The following is an 11966-nucleotide window of genomic DNA, read 5'->3' as shown; positions in this document are numbered from 1 at the left end:
TTTCTAGAGGAGAGAGCCCATGAGTAGCTCCTGATTAGCACAGGACAGTGGCCTGGACTAGGTGATGGAGATGTCAACTGTTCTGATGGGTGGGGTCCAAGCCAGCACCTCTGAGAAGGTGAGGCAGTGCTGGGCCACCTGGGGAGGTGCAGCAGTCTACCAGGCAGAGAAAGAGAAGAAGGTCGTTGATGTCAGGTCAGGGTGTGTGCGACCATGGGTCATGGCGGCTGAGCTCCTGTCTGGAACAAGCCAGGCACCCTGGGCAGGTGGAGCGGGGGACGTTTAGAGGAGGGGACGGCGGGCAAGGCCAGGGAAGCCAACGGGGATAGATCCTCAGGGCTTTGAGCCCTGGGTTGGGAAGTTGAAGCTGCATCCGAGGCAGTGGGGAAAGACTGAAGGGTGGAAAGTGTGAGTGGACCCCGCTGAGACAGGAAGGGTGTCAGTTCCCAATGAGTCCACCCCTCGGGCCTCTCCTCCACCCAGGAGTGCCCTCAGCACCCCTTCACCCCAAGAGCATGACGTCTGCCTATAGCCCTGTGCCCCCTCCCTTGGGCATCAGGGGGAGCCAGCCCCAACAGAGGCCCACCCACCTCGGGAGAGCTGCCCTCAGCTGCCAAGGGCCCGCCAGCCTCTTTGGAAGACCTCAGGGCTGGGTTCAGGAGCACAGGCCTCAGAAGACGACTACCCCAGGCGAGGCTGCGACGCCAGGTGTGCCAGGCCCTCATTAGGCCTCGGTGCACAGCCCAGGCTCTCAGAGCATCTTTCTGAGAATCCCCGGAGAAGAAAGAAATCAAAGGCTGGGGATTCAAAAACAAGGATGAGGAGATAGAAAACAAGATTTCTATCTGAATAATTTCCTCTAATTGCTGGTAAGAGACATTAATTTTCCTTTTGAAGCTCCCCGTGGCCTCGGGCGTCTTGGGACGTGCCAAGATGGCAGCCCGTCTAGCCGGATTATCTCACCGCCCGCCTGCAGGGCTGGCACCAGGCCACCGCGGGGGTGGCTGGCGGCAGGCTGGGTGCTGTTCAGCTCCCGTGTGGGGGCTCAGGGTGCAGGAGGAGCCCTGGATCTGGTCCCTTGAGGATGCCACACAAAAGGCCTTCAGAGCACCATGTCCTCCTGGCCTCTTTCTCCACCCTGGGTTGGACACAGGGGTGTCCCGGCCACCAGAGGCCCAGGCCCCACTGGACTTTGGACACACAGGGCATCAGCTGGGTCTAGGCCTGAGCAACTGCATTTCCTCACTTCTCCTGCCCATGAGTAACTGCAGCCCCCACAGCAGATAGACCTAGGGGAGGCTGGCAAGGGGAAGGCCAGTGTGAGAGAGGCCCCAGAGAGCATGCACCTGTCCATAGCTCCCCGGGGGGAAGTAGGTCTCATTATGAGCTCCATTTTACAGATGAGGGCATTGAGGCTCAAAGGATGGGATTGGGACTGGGCACCATGGCTCATGCCTGCAATCCCAGCACTTTGGGAGGCTGAGGCGGGCCGATCCCTTGAGGCCAAGAGTTCGACACCAACCTGGCCAACATGGTGAAACCCCATCTCTAACTAAAAATGCAAAAATTAGCAGGGTGTAGTGGCACATGCCTGTAATCCCAGCTACTCAGGAGGCTGAGGCAAGAGAATAGCTTGAACCCAGGAGGCAGAGGTTGCAGTGAGCCGAGATCATGCCGCTGCACTCCAACCTGGGAGACAGAGCGAGACTCCATCTCAAAAAGAAAAAAAAAAGTATGAAAAACCCCCATAAAGTATGGGATTGGCCTCACTGTAAGAGAAAAGCTGGACTGGCTTTCTGTGCCCAGGGCTTTTGCCATTGTGCCCCCATCCTCAGATAGCTGGGGAGAAAAGCACAAGAGAAAAATCGAGATTCATTAGCTGTACATTCTAGACAGACTCAGGCTGAGGCAGGAGAATTGCTTGAACCCGGGAAAGGGGTTGCAGTGAGCTGAGATCGTGCCACTGCACTCCAGCCTGGTGACAGAGGGAGACCCTGTCTGGAAAAAAAAAAAAAAAAAAGACAGTCTCGATACGTCCCCAGCCCACCCATTTGTTCTCCTCTCCAATTGTTCCTCCTCTCGTATCTGAGACACTTAGAGGCCTTCTCTGGGTTCCCTCGGCCCTGGACTGTCCCTCTAGAGATTGTCATTGTCCCCTGCTGAGCCTGGTCCTCTGCTCCTGCCTGGGAGCTTCTCAGGTCTGGGTCGTATCTAAGCCCATCCTGTATCTCATGCCCAGCCCATACTTTCTCTCCAGGGATGCACACCAGGACGCTGGGTGCAGGGAAGGCCCCCCACTCCAAGACAGTGTGTGGGGTGTTCCAGCTGGTGATGGAACTCCCATTGTCTTTTACCCTAAGAGCATTTTCCTTTCCTTTTGATCTCTTGCAATTTATGAAAAATAGAACGCATGTGTTCCTGATTAATTTCTACAAAGATCACGGAACTGTTGACTTTTTACTTTAAAAAAAAAAAAAAGTCATTTTATGTGGTGCCTCCTTTCAGATTCTTGCAAGACTGCCTTTGCCCAGGAAGTGAAATCTGGGGAGAAAACAGGCCACCCTGCCACCAATACAAGATTCGGTGCTGTCACAAAAGTTGGTCGTGGTGGGCAGGTATCCTGGGACGTCCCCACTTGCGCTGTTCCCAGGCTCCCCACTGTCCTGGAGATAAAGTCTGGTCTTCCACAACCCAGTCCTCCTGGCCTCTCCATCCCCAGGAACCCTAACATCCAGACTTCCCAGTTGCTCCCAGAACACACCAGTCCATTCCCATTCCTATCTCTCTGCACACTTTGCTCCCTCTGCCAGGAACACACTCAATTTTGTTACTCAACAAACTCCTATGCATCCTTCAAGGCCCAGACCCAATGTCTCCCTGTCTGTTGCCTCAACTTTGCCACCCGACAAACTCCTATGCATCCTTCCAGGCCCAGACCCAGCGTCTCCCTGTCTGTTCACTGCGTGCTGCCTCCCCCAGACAGTCCCCTGTGCTTTCCTCGGCATTCAGAGGGGGTAAGTCCTCATTTGACCCAAGAGGCTACACACACTGCCTTTGGCCTGCCTCCCAGGGTTATGGACCCAGGCGTGCAAAGATGAAAGGCTGGTATGTCGTGGTAAGAAGTATTAAAGGAAAAAGACAAATCCTCCCCAAATGGAAGCCATGCACGGTGTTTATTTTTGGTATTTTATGGGGTGCTTTTGAGAATGGGAGCTGGAAAAAGAGAATTCCACCAGGACAAGCAACAGATTTCACCCTTAGGGTAGGAGGAGGGAGAAAGGAGGAACAGTTGCCTCTGGTCCAGGGTTGACCTCTGGGTCCTTCCTGGATTCCAAAGGAACAAGAGTTGCTGCCCAGCCCAGAGCAGGTCACAGGCAAAATTTTATTTTATTTTATTTTATTTTTGAGACAAAGTCTCACTCTGTCACCCAGGCTGCAGTGCAATTATGCGATCTCAGCTCTGCAACCTCCACCTACCGGGTTCAAGTGAATCTCCTGCCTCAGCCTCCCAAGTAGCTGGGACTACAGGCATGTGCCACCATGCCCAGCTAATTTTTTGTATTTTAGTAGAGACGGAGTTTTACCATGTTGCCCAGGCTGCCTCAAGTCATCTGCCCTCCTCGGCCTCCCAAAGTGCTCTGATTACAGGCATGAGCCACCACACCCGGCCAATCTTATTTTAGACTCATCTCTGACATCTCGAGGCTCTGCTAGAGCCCTTCGGTGCCCTGCCCCGAGAACTGCATGTGATTGAACACTCACAACCACTCCTGGAGGAATGCAAGTGTTCACCAATTAGCCACAGGCTCCTCTACCTCCTAGCAGCCTTTGCAGTTCACCTGGGGTCATGTGGCCAGTTCCAGCCAATAGGAGATGAGCAGAAATGACTGCATCTCTTCTGGGCTGGAGCAGTTAGGAGCCAATGTCCTTTTTCTGTCTCTCTCCTCTCCTGCGGCGGTGATCTTAGAGGATCATCAGCTCCAGAAAACAAAGCTGTAAGAGAGCGGGAAGCTGCCATACTGGATTTTGCATGGGGCAAAAATCAAACCTGTATATTGGGTTAAGCAACTGAGTTTTGGGGGTTTCTCTAATGTTGATTACCTGGGTATTATTACACTGAGATACAATCCGAGGACGTAGGGGTTATTATCTCCATCCTGCAGATGAGCACGCTGAGACCCGGAGAAAGAACTTGGCTGAAATCTGTTAATTACAGAACCATTGCAGCCCACCGTGTCTGATTCCAAACCCCACAAGGTTTTGCCTGCTCTTTGCATGGTTGGCTTGTTGAAAACAAAACAGCTCACAGGGGCACAGGCCAAGGAGAGGGTAGAAACCCAGCAGCAGCTCGCTCCAGTTTGCTTTCAAAACTTGCATGTCGTTAAAACCCAATCAGGTTCGTGTAATCTGTGATGTTGGGGGTAGGGGACAGCTGCTATTCGGAAAAGCACAGGAGACAAGTAAAACTTCAGGGAACCTGGGCCCCCCAGGAGGCCGGCAGGATGCAGGGTTGGCCACGTGATGGATGTGCGTAGGGCATGAGGGCGGCGTGTGGGGCTGGCTGTCGGATGCCCCACCTGCAGCGTAATGGATGGCAGGTAGGGGCCACCAGGACCCAGAAGGCAGAGATAGGGCCTGATTTACAGGCACCGGGGAAGAAAATGCAAACAAGATTTATGGCAGCTCAAATGACTCGCTGGAGCCGAGTTTATTATCCATCACGTGCATCTGAATGTGTATTTATGGGTTTCCAAATGATCCTGTCTCACGGAAAATTATGTCCAAAGAACATCAACAGCAATTAATCTGCATTCAGAAGAGCTGATCCCGAGTGGAGTTCAAGGCCTCTTCTAGTCTCCCAGGGATGCTGGGGGCTGGTCCCATTTGTGTGTGCACAGGTTGGAGAAGCAGACACAGGCCAACAGATGCTGAGTCGAGCCTTGCATGGCAATCAATGTGCAGAGATGACCACATCTTACAGAGCCCTGCCTGCACCCGGCTGTATCTGGTACTGAGCTGCAAATGTTCACCAATTAGCCACGTTCTTCTCTACCTCCCAGCATCCTTCCCAGTTCACCTTGGGTCATGTGACCAGTTCCAGCCAATAGGATGTGAGTGGACCTGACTGCATCTCTTCTGGGCTGGAGCTCACAGGTGCTACCAAGAAGACAGCCCAGGGAGAGGGCAAGAATACCACCTAACTGCTGAGTGGCCCCAGACAAGTTACTTAACCTCTCTGAGCCAGTGTCCTCATCAAGGAATTGGAAGTAACAGCAATAGCTACCTTGGAGAGTAATTCTCCAGTCCGAGATCCTGCATGTGAAGTGCTTAGTATAGGAAGGGCCCATAAATGGTTTCTTTTTCTGTTCTCAACGTGATTATGACTCAAGCATCATATGTAATGCTTGGCACAACCTGACCACCCAACAAAACCAAACAAGACAAATTTCTGGCTGAAGCCCCATTTAGGGAAAGAGAGACCACTTACCCAGAGGCACACTCTGTATACCAGTGGCATAGGCCTCAGCCGTTCAGATAATCACCCAAATGGAGGTTTTATCTTGAAATGTTATGAATACATGAAAGAACTAGTTATGAATGGCTTGACCTGCGCAGTTCTCGGGCCTGTAAATACTGTTTTTTATTTTATTTTATTTTATTTTTGAAACAGGGTCTCATTATGTCGTCCAGGCTGGAGTGCAGTGCCACAGTCATGGCTCACTGCAGCCTCGACCTCCTTGGCTCAAGTGAACCTCCCGCCTCAGCCTCCCAAGTAGCTGGGACTACAGGCACATACCACCATGGCTGGCTAACTTTTGCAATTTTTGTAGAGATGGAGGGGTCCCACTATGTTGCCCCAGGCTGGTCTCCTGTTCTCAAGCTATCCTCCTGCCTCAGCTTCCCAAAGTGCTGGGATTACAAGTGTGAGCCACCAGGCCCAGTTTAAATACTTTTTTTTTTTTTTTTTTTTTTTTCTGAGACGGAGTCTTGCTCTGTCGCCCAGGCTGGAATGCAGTGGCACGATCTCGGCTCACTGCAACCTCTGCCTCCTGGGTTCAAGTGATTCTCCTGCCTCAGCTCCCAAGTAGCTGGGACTACAGGCATGTGCCACCACACCCAGCTAATTTTTTGTATTTTTATTAGAAATGGGGTTTCACCATGTTAGCCAGGCTGGTCTCAATCTCCTGATCTCATGATCCACCCGCCTCAGCCTCCCAAAGTGCTGGGATTACAGGTGTGAACCACCACGCCCTGTTTAAATACTTTTACTAAACCCTGAACTTTGGCATTGTTGAAGACAAGAGTCAACATTCCACCAGTACGCACCAGTATGACTGTCTCTTTTATGTGTGTCAGTAAGTAGCAGTCACAAAACACTAGAAACTGTTGGCCAGACACCTGCTGCCCTGGGCCACCCCAGCCCTTCCACCAGGACTGCTTGATTACAGGGTGTCCTTGGCTAGGCACGGTGGCTCATGCCTGTAATCCTAGCACTTTGGGAGGCTGAGGAAGGAGGATCACTTGAACCTAGGAATTTTATTTTTTATTTTTATTTTTTTGAGATGGAGTCTTGCTCTGTCACCCAGGCTGGAGTGCAGTGGTGTGAACTCGGCTCACTGCAACCTCTGCCTTCTGGGTTCAAGTGATTCTCCTGCCTCAGCCTCCCGAGTAGCTGGGACTACAGGCATGCACCACCACTCCTGGCTAATTTTGTTTTTGTTTTTGTTTTTGTTTTTTGCATTTTTAGTAGAGATGGGGTTTTGCCATGTTGGCCAGGCTGGTCTCGAACTCCTGACATCAAGTGACCCACCCACCTCAGCCTCCCAAAGTGCTAAGATTACAGGCATGAGCCACTACACCCAGCCATGAGGCCAGGAGTTTTAGACCAGCCTGGGCAACATAGTGAGATCCCATCTCAACAAAAAATTAGCTAGGCATGGTGATGCATGCGTGTAGTCCCAGCTACTCAGGAGGCTGAGGTGGGAGGATCACTTGAACTTGGGAAGTCAAGGATGCAGTGAGCTGTGATTGCACTACTGCACTCCAGTTTGGGCAACGGAGCAAGACCGTGCCTCAAAAGACAAATAAACAGGCCGGGCGCGGTGGCTCATGCCTGGAATCCCAGCATTTTGGGAGGTTGAGGCAGGCAGATCACTTGAGGTTGGGAGTTTGAGACCAGCCTGGCCAACATGGAGAAACCTCGCCTCTACTGGAAAATACAAAATTAGCTGGACGTGGTGGCGCATGCCTGTAATTCCAGCTACTTGGGAGGCTGAGGTGGGAGAATCGCTTGAACCCGGGAGGCAGAGGTTGCAGTGAGCCAAGATCATGCCATTGCACTCCAGCCTGGGCAACAAGAGCGATACTCCGTCACAAACAAACAAACAAACAAAAACATGGGGGTGCCTTTGTTTGGAGGCCTTCAAAGCAGAACCTAAGACAAGGTCTTGGGAGTTGGGAGTTTATTTGGGAGGCACCTCAAGGAACAGACAGAAGGAACAAGAGTGCTAAAGGGAAAGAGGAAAAGCTGATGTCAGGGTGAGTTATCATGGTTGCTGCTTCAGCAAAGGGGGCTTGATTCTGTAGAAACCCTTGCAAAGAGTATAGAATGTCTCCCAGAATTGTCCTTCCGCAAGAAGGAGCCTGGAGCATGTATCCGTCTGCTCCTCCGCTCCCAGAGGTGGAGGGTGTCCCTTGAGGACACTGACTTCCTCATAACTGTGGACAGAGCTTGCTCATAGCCTCAACAGACCCTTGTTGAAAGGACTCTGAGCCAGAGAGGGAAAAGATGCTGTCACATGCTTGGTGTGGGACGTTCCCTGCATGCCTGCGCTTGCCTGTAACTGACCACCGCTGCTGCTGCAGAAATCAGAAGGAAATTAATGGAAAGCGACTCAGAGCACCAGAAAGTGTCTGCCACAGTCCACCCCTTGCACCACTCAGATCCATGTGTGCCCACCCCAAGCCTACAGTGGCACTGAGTCTTCGGGACAGTGGACAGGCATGACCTACCGAAAGAGTGAATAAAGAGATGTGTTGGAACGAGCTACATTCCGGGCAACTGCAGGTGGTCCCAAGTCCATAATTAATAGTTGTCATCAGTCCCCTCTAGAGAGAACCCATGCAAGATTTCCTTCACCCTGAGCCAGCTCTTCAGATGGTCCAAGGCTCTTGCCTGCTGGGGTGACCCAAGCCCTCATCCCTGAGGGGCCCCAGCCTTTGGTTGCCCGTTCTCTGCCAGGCATGACTGCTCCCTGTTCACCGTTATCGCCAGGCATGAATGCACCAAGATCCTCATGGTCTGCTGGGCTCATGGGGTTCGCAGTGAAACCACATGGTCCAGACAGACTCCTCCCTACCTCCACTGTGCGGCAGCCATCCAGATCCCTCACAATACTCAGTAATGACCCCCATTAGTATGGGAGCTCCTTCCTTTGAATTCTGTTTCACTGGCACAAGAAACCCAAAGTGATGGATAACATTTACACATTTACAGATGCAGGTTCAGAGGAACTTTTCATGGTTTTATTTATTATTTATTTATTTATTTTGGAGACAATGTCTCACTCAGTTGCCCAGGCTGGAGTACGGTGGTACCGTCATGGCTCACTGTAACCTCTGCCTCCCAAGCTTGGTAATCCTCCTACCTTAGCCTCCCAAGCATCCTCCCACAGATGCACACCACTACAACCCAGCTAATTTTTTTTTCTTTTTTTTTTTTTTTTTTTGCTAGAGACGAGGTTTCGCCATGCTGCCTATGCTGGTCTCAAACTCCTGGACTCAAGCGATCCACCAGCCTCGGCCTCCCAAAGTGCCGGGATTACAGCTGTGAACCACTGCACTTGGCCCATTTCGGTGAGTTTTCTAATGGAAGTGTTTTTCTGGCAACTGGAAAACCGGATTGTCTGGTGCCACTGGGGTCACCGGGAGTGATTTGGGAAGGGTCAGTCCTTGCTTCTGGAGCCTTTGAATTACAGCTATTGGGGTACAGTGCATCAACTATTGGTTCAATGCTTATGGCATGTGGTAGAAGGTAGCTTGTATCAGTAATATATTTTTTTAATTGTCTGTATTTTATGATGCTTTGACTTCTGGGGGCCTTGCTAATCCTGGAGAAACTGCTCCTTCCAGTGCTGGTGAATTCCTAGAGATGGTAAACCACTTTCCTGCGAGCGCTGGCACGCCTTCGGTATGCAAACCGACCAAGCCAGAGCCCAAACGCAAGCACCTTCTCCATCTGGATTTTGCACTCTTGGAGACAATATTTCTCGACCCGCAGCATCCCAGGGCCAGACGTCAGACTGCTAGGAGTGGCCCCTACACCCTGGAGGCTGCTGAAATTACTCGAATTGGCCAATCCCAAACCCAATCAACCCATTCCCCCAGCCTCACCTGTTCCTTCTTGCGCAAACCACAGTGAAGGCTCTTGCCCCGTTCCCCCTCCGCCTCTCCCCACTGACCTACCCCAGTACTTCCCTGAGTGGCCCCACATGGCCTCCTGTTTCTAGGGATGGGTGAGTAAAAACTTTTTCCTTCACGGCATTCGTCTGCTGGCCTGTTGGCCTCGCCATACCTGATTAAAACAAATCCCAGGTACTTTCTTGGAGGCAGGGAGTTGGGGACAGAGTCTTACTCTGGTGCCCAGGCTGGAATGCAGTGGCACAATCATGGCTCACTGTAGCTTTGAACTCCTGGGCTCAAGCAGTCCTCCCACCTCAGCTTCCTGAGTAGCTGGGACTACAGGCATCCACCAACGTGCCTGGCTATTTTATACATATGTTTTAGAGATGGGGTCTCACTATGTTGCCCAGACTGGTCTTGAACTCCTGGCCTCAAAACGATCCTCCTTCCTCGGGGTCCCAAAGTGCTGGGATTACAGGCATGGGCCACCAGATACATTCTAATTTAATACAAGCTCCAAACCCCACATAGAAAGCTCCAATTGACCCCTTAGCCCAGCCTTTAATAAGCCATTTCAATGGTCATCCAGGCTGACTGTTTCCAGCAGATGTAGTTGTTGGTAGGACCAATGGATCCCATCGCCATGTATCCATTGTGGACCTTTTGCTGTAAAATTAATCTCTTGGGCTAAGCTCAGTGGCTCACGCCTGTAATCCCAGCACTTTGGGAGGTCAAGGTGGCAGATCACTTGAGGTCAGGAGTTCGAGACCAGTCTGGCCAACATGGCGAAACCCTGTCTCTACTAAAAATACAAAAATTAGCCAGGCCTGGTGATGGGCACCTGTAATCCCAACTACTTGGGAGGCTGAGGCAGGAGAATCACTTGAACCTGGGAAGTGAAGGTTGCAGTGAGCTGAGATCGCACCACTGCACTCCAGCCAGGGCAATAGAGCGAGACTCTGTCTCAAAAAAAAAAAAAAAATTATCTCTTGGTCCAAAGCGACATTGTGCAGGATTCTAGATTGAGAAATCAGTCACTTTTGAAATCCCACGTGTAGAGGTGGCAGGGTTGTGCCAAGGAAGACACACATCAATGTGGAGTAGGTGTTATTTACGAGAATAAATCGTGCTCCCTCTACCATGGAATGGATCCTCTGTAAACGCCTTGCCACTAAGTGTTGGGCTGGACTCCTCCAGGGCTCAGGGTGGGTCTCTGTGCTGACACATCAGACCTGCATCAGCAGCAGCATCTAGACTAGCCTCTGTAGGGCAGCCGGTGCTGTGGGCCCCTGCACAGCTTCCAACCCTTCCCCCTCATCTAGGTCCATAGGTTCTGCCCCCGGGGTCTGCAAAGTCCTCATGTCATGCACCCTGATGGAGGGTTGTGCTGAAATCTGAAATGTTGGCTGAGAGTATTTTCTAAGTTGGGTTCATGCTGGAAGTAGGCTTCCTTATTGCATAAAAATATGGAAACTGCAATCATTTCTTAGACAATCTTTATGCCCCAGGCTACCGTAGTGCAAGGTGACAAGGCTGCTCTCTTCCAGCCCATGGTCACAATGCTGCAGAAGCAATGTGTCTGCTTAGAGCACCAAGGGAGGCCTCCCAGAGGAGGTGACACTTGGGCTGGTTCTTGTAGGATGCAGAGGTGTACTGACAGGGGATGGGAGGGTGGATATTTCAGGTAGGGTGAACAGCATGTGCAAAGACATACAGACATTCCTCATTCATTCAGGAAACATTTTTGGAAGCCCCCTACATGCCAGACACTGTTTTAGATTCTGGAAGCACAATGGTGGACCAAAGTCAGATGGGGCTTATGGACTGAACAGGAAACTGGCAGCAATCTAAGAATTGTGCAAGTAAACGCAAGGTGACAACTCTAGCTGGTGCTGGAAATGAAAAAGACACAGTGCGTCTGATATGGTTTGGCTGTGTCCCCACCCAAATCTCATCTTGAATTGTAGTTCCCATAATCCCCATGTGGTGGAGGAGAAACCTGGTGGGAGGTAATTGAATCATGTGGGTGGTTACCCCCATGCTGCTGTTCTCATGATAGTGAGTGAGTTCTCACGAGATCTGATGGGTTTTGTTTTTGTTTTTTGTTTTTTGAGAGGGAGTTTTGCTCTTGTTGCCCAGGCTGGAGTGCAATGGCACAATCTAGATCTCATCTCATTGCAACCTCTGCCTCCTGGGTTCAAGCAGTTCTCCTGCCTCAGCCTCCCAAGTAGCTGGGATTACAGGCATGCACCACCACGCCCAGGAAATTTTTTGTATTTTTAGTAGAGAAACAAGGTTTCACCATGTTGGTCAGGCTAGTCTCGAACTCCTGACCTCAAGTGATCTGCCCACTTCGGCCTCCCAGAGTGCTGGGATTACAGGCATGAGCCACCGCGCCAGGCCTGATATGATGGTTTTATATGAGCTTTTCCTGCTTTTGTTAAGGCACTTCTCCTTGCTGCCGCCACGTGAAGAAGGACATGTTTGCATCCCTTCCTGCCATGATTGTAAGTTTCCTGAGGCCTCCCTGGCTATGCAGAACTGTGAGTCAATTAAACCTCTTT

The sequence above is a fragment of the Macaca fascicularis genome, chromosome 3 (genome assembly GCF_037993035.2).
Source record: "Macaca fascicularis isolate 582-1 chromosome 3, T2T-MFA8v1.1".
Classification (NCBI taxonomy): Eukaryota; Metazoa; Chordata; class Mammalia; order Primates; family Cercopithecidae; genus Macaca; species Macaca fascicularis.
Note: the sequence above shows the minus strand (reverse complement) of the source record.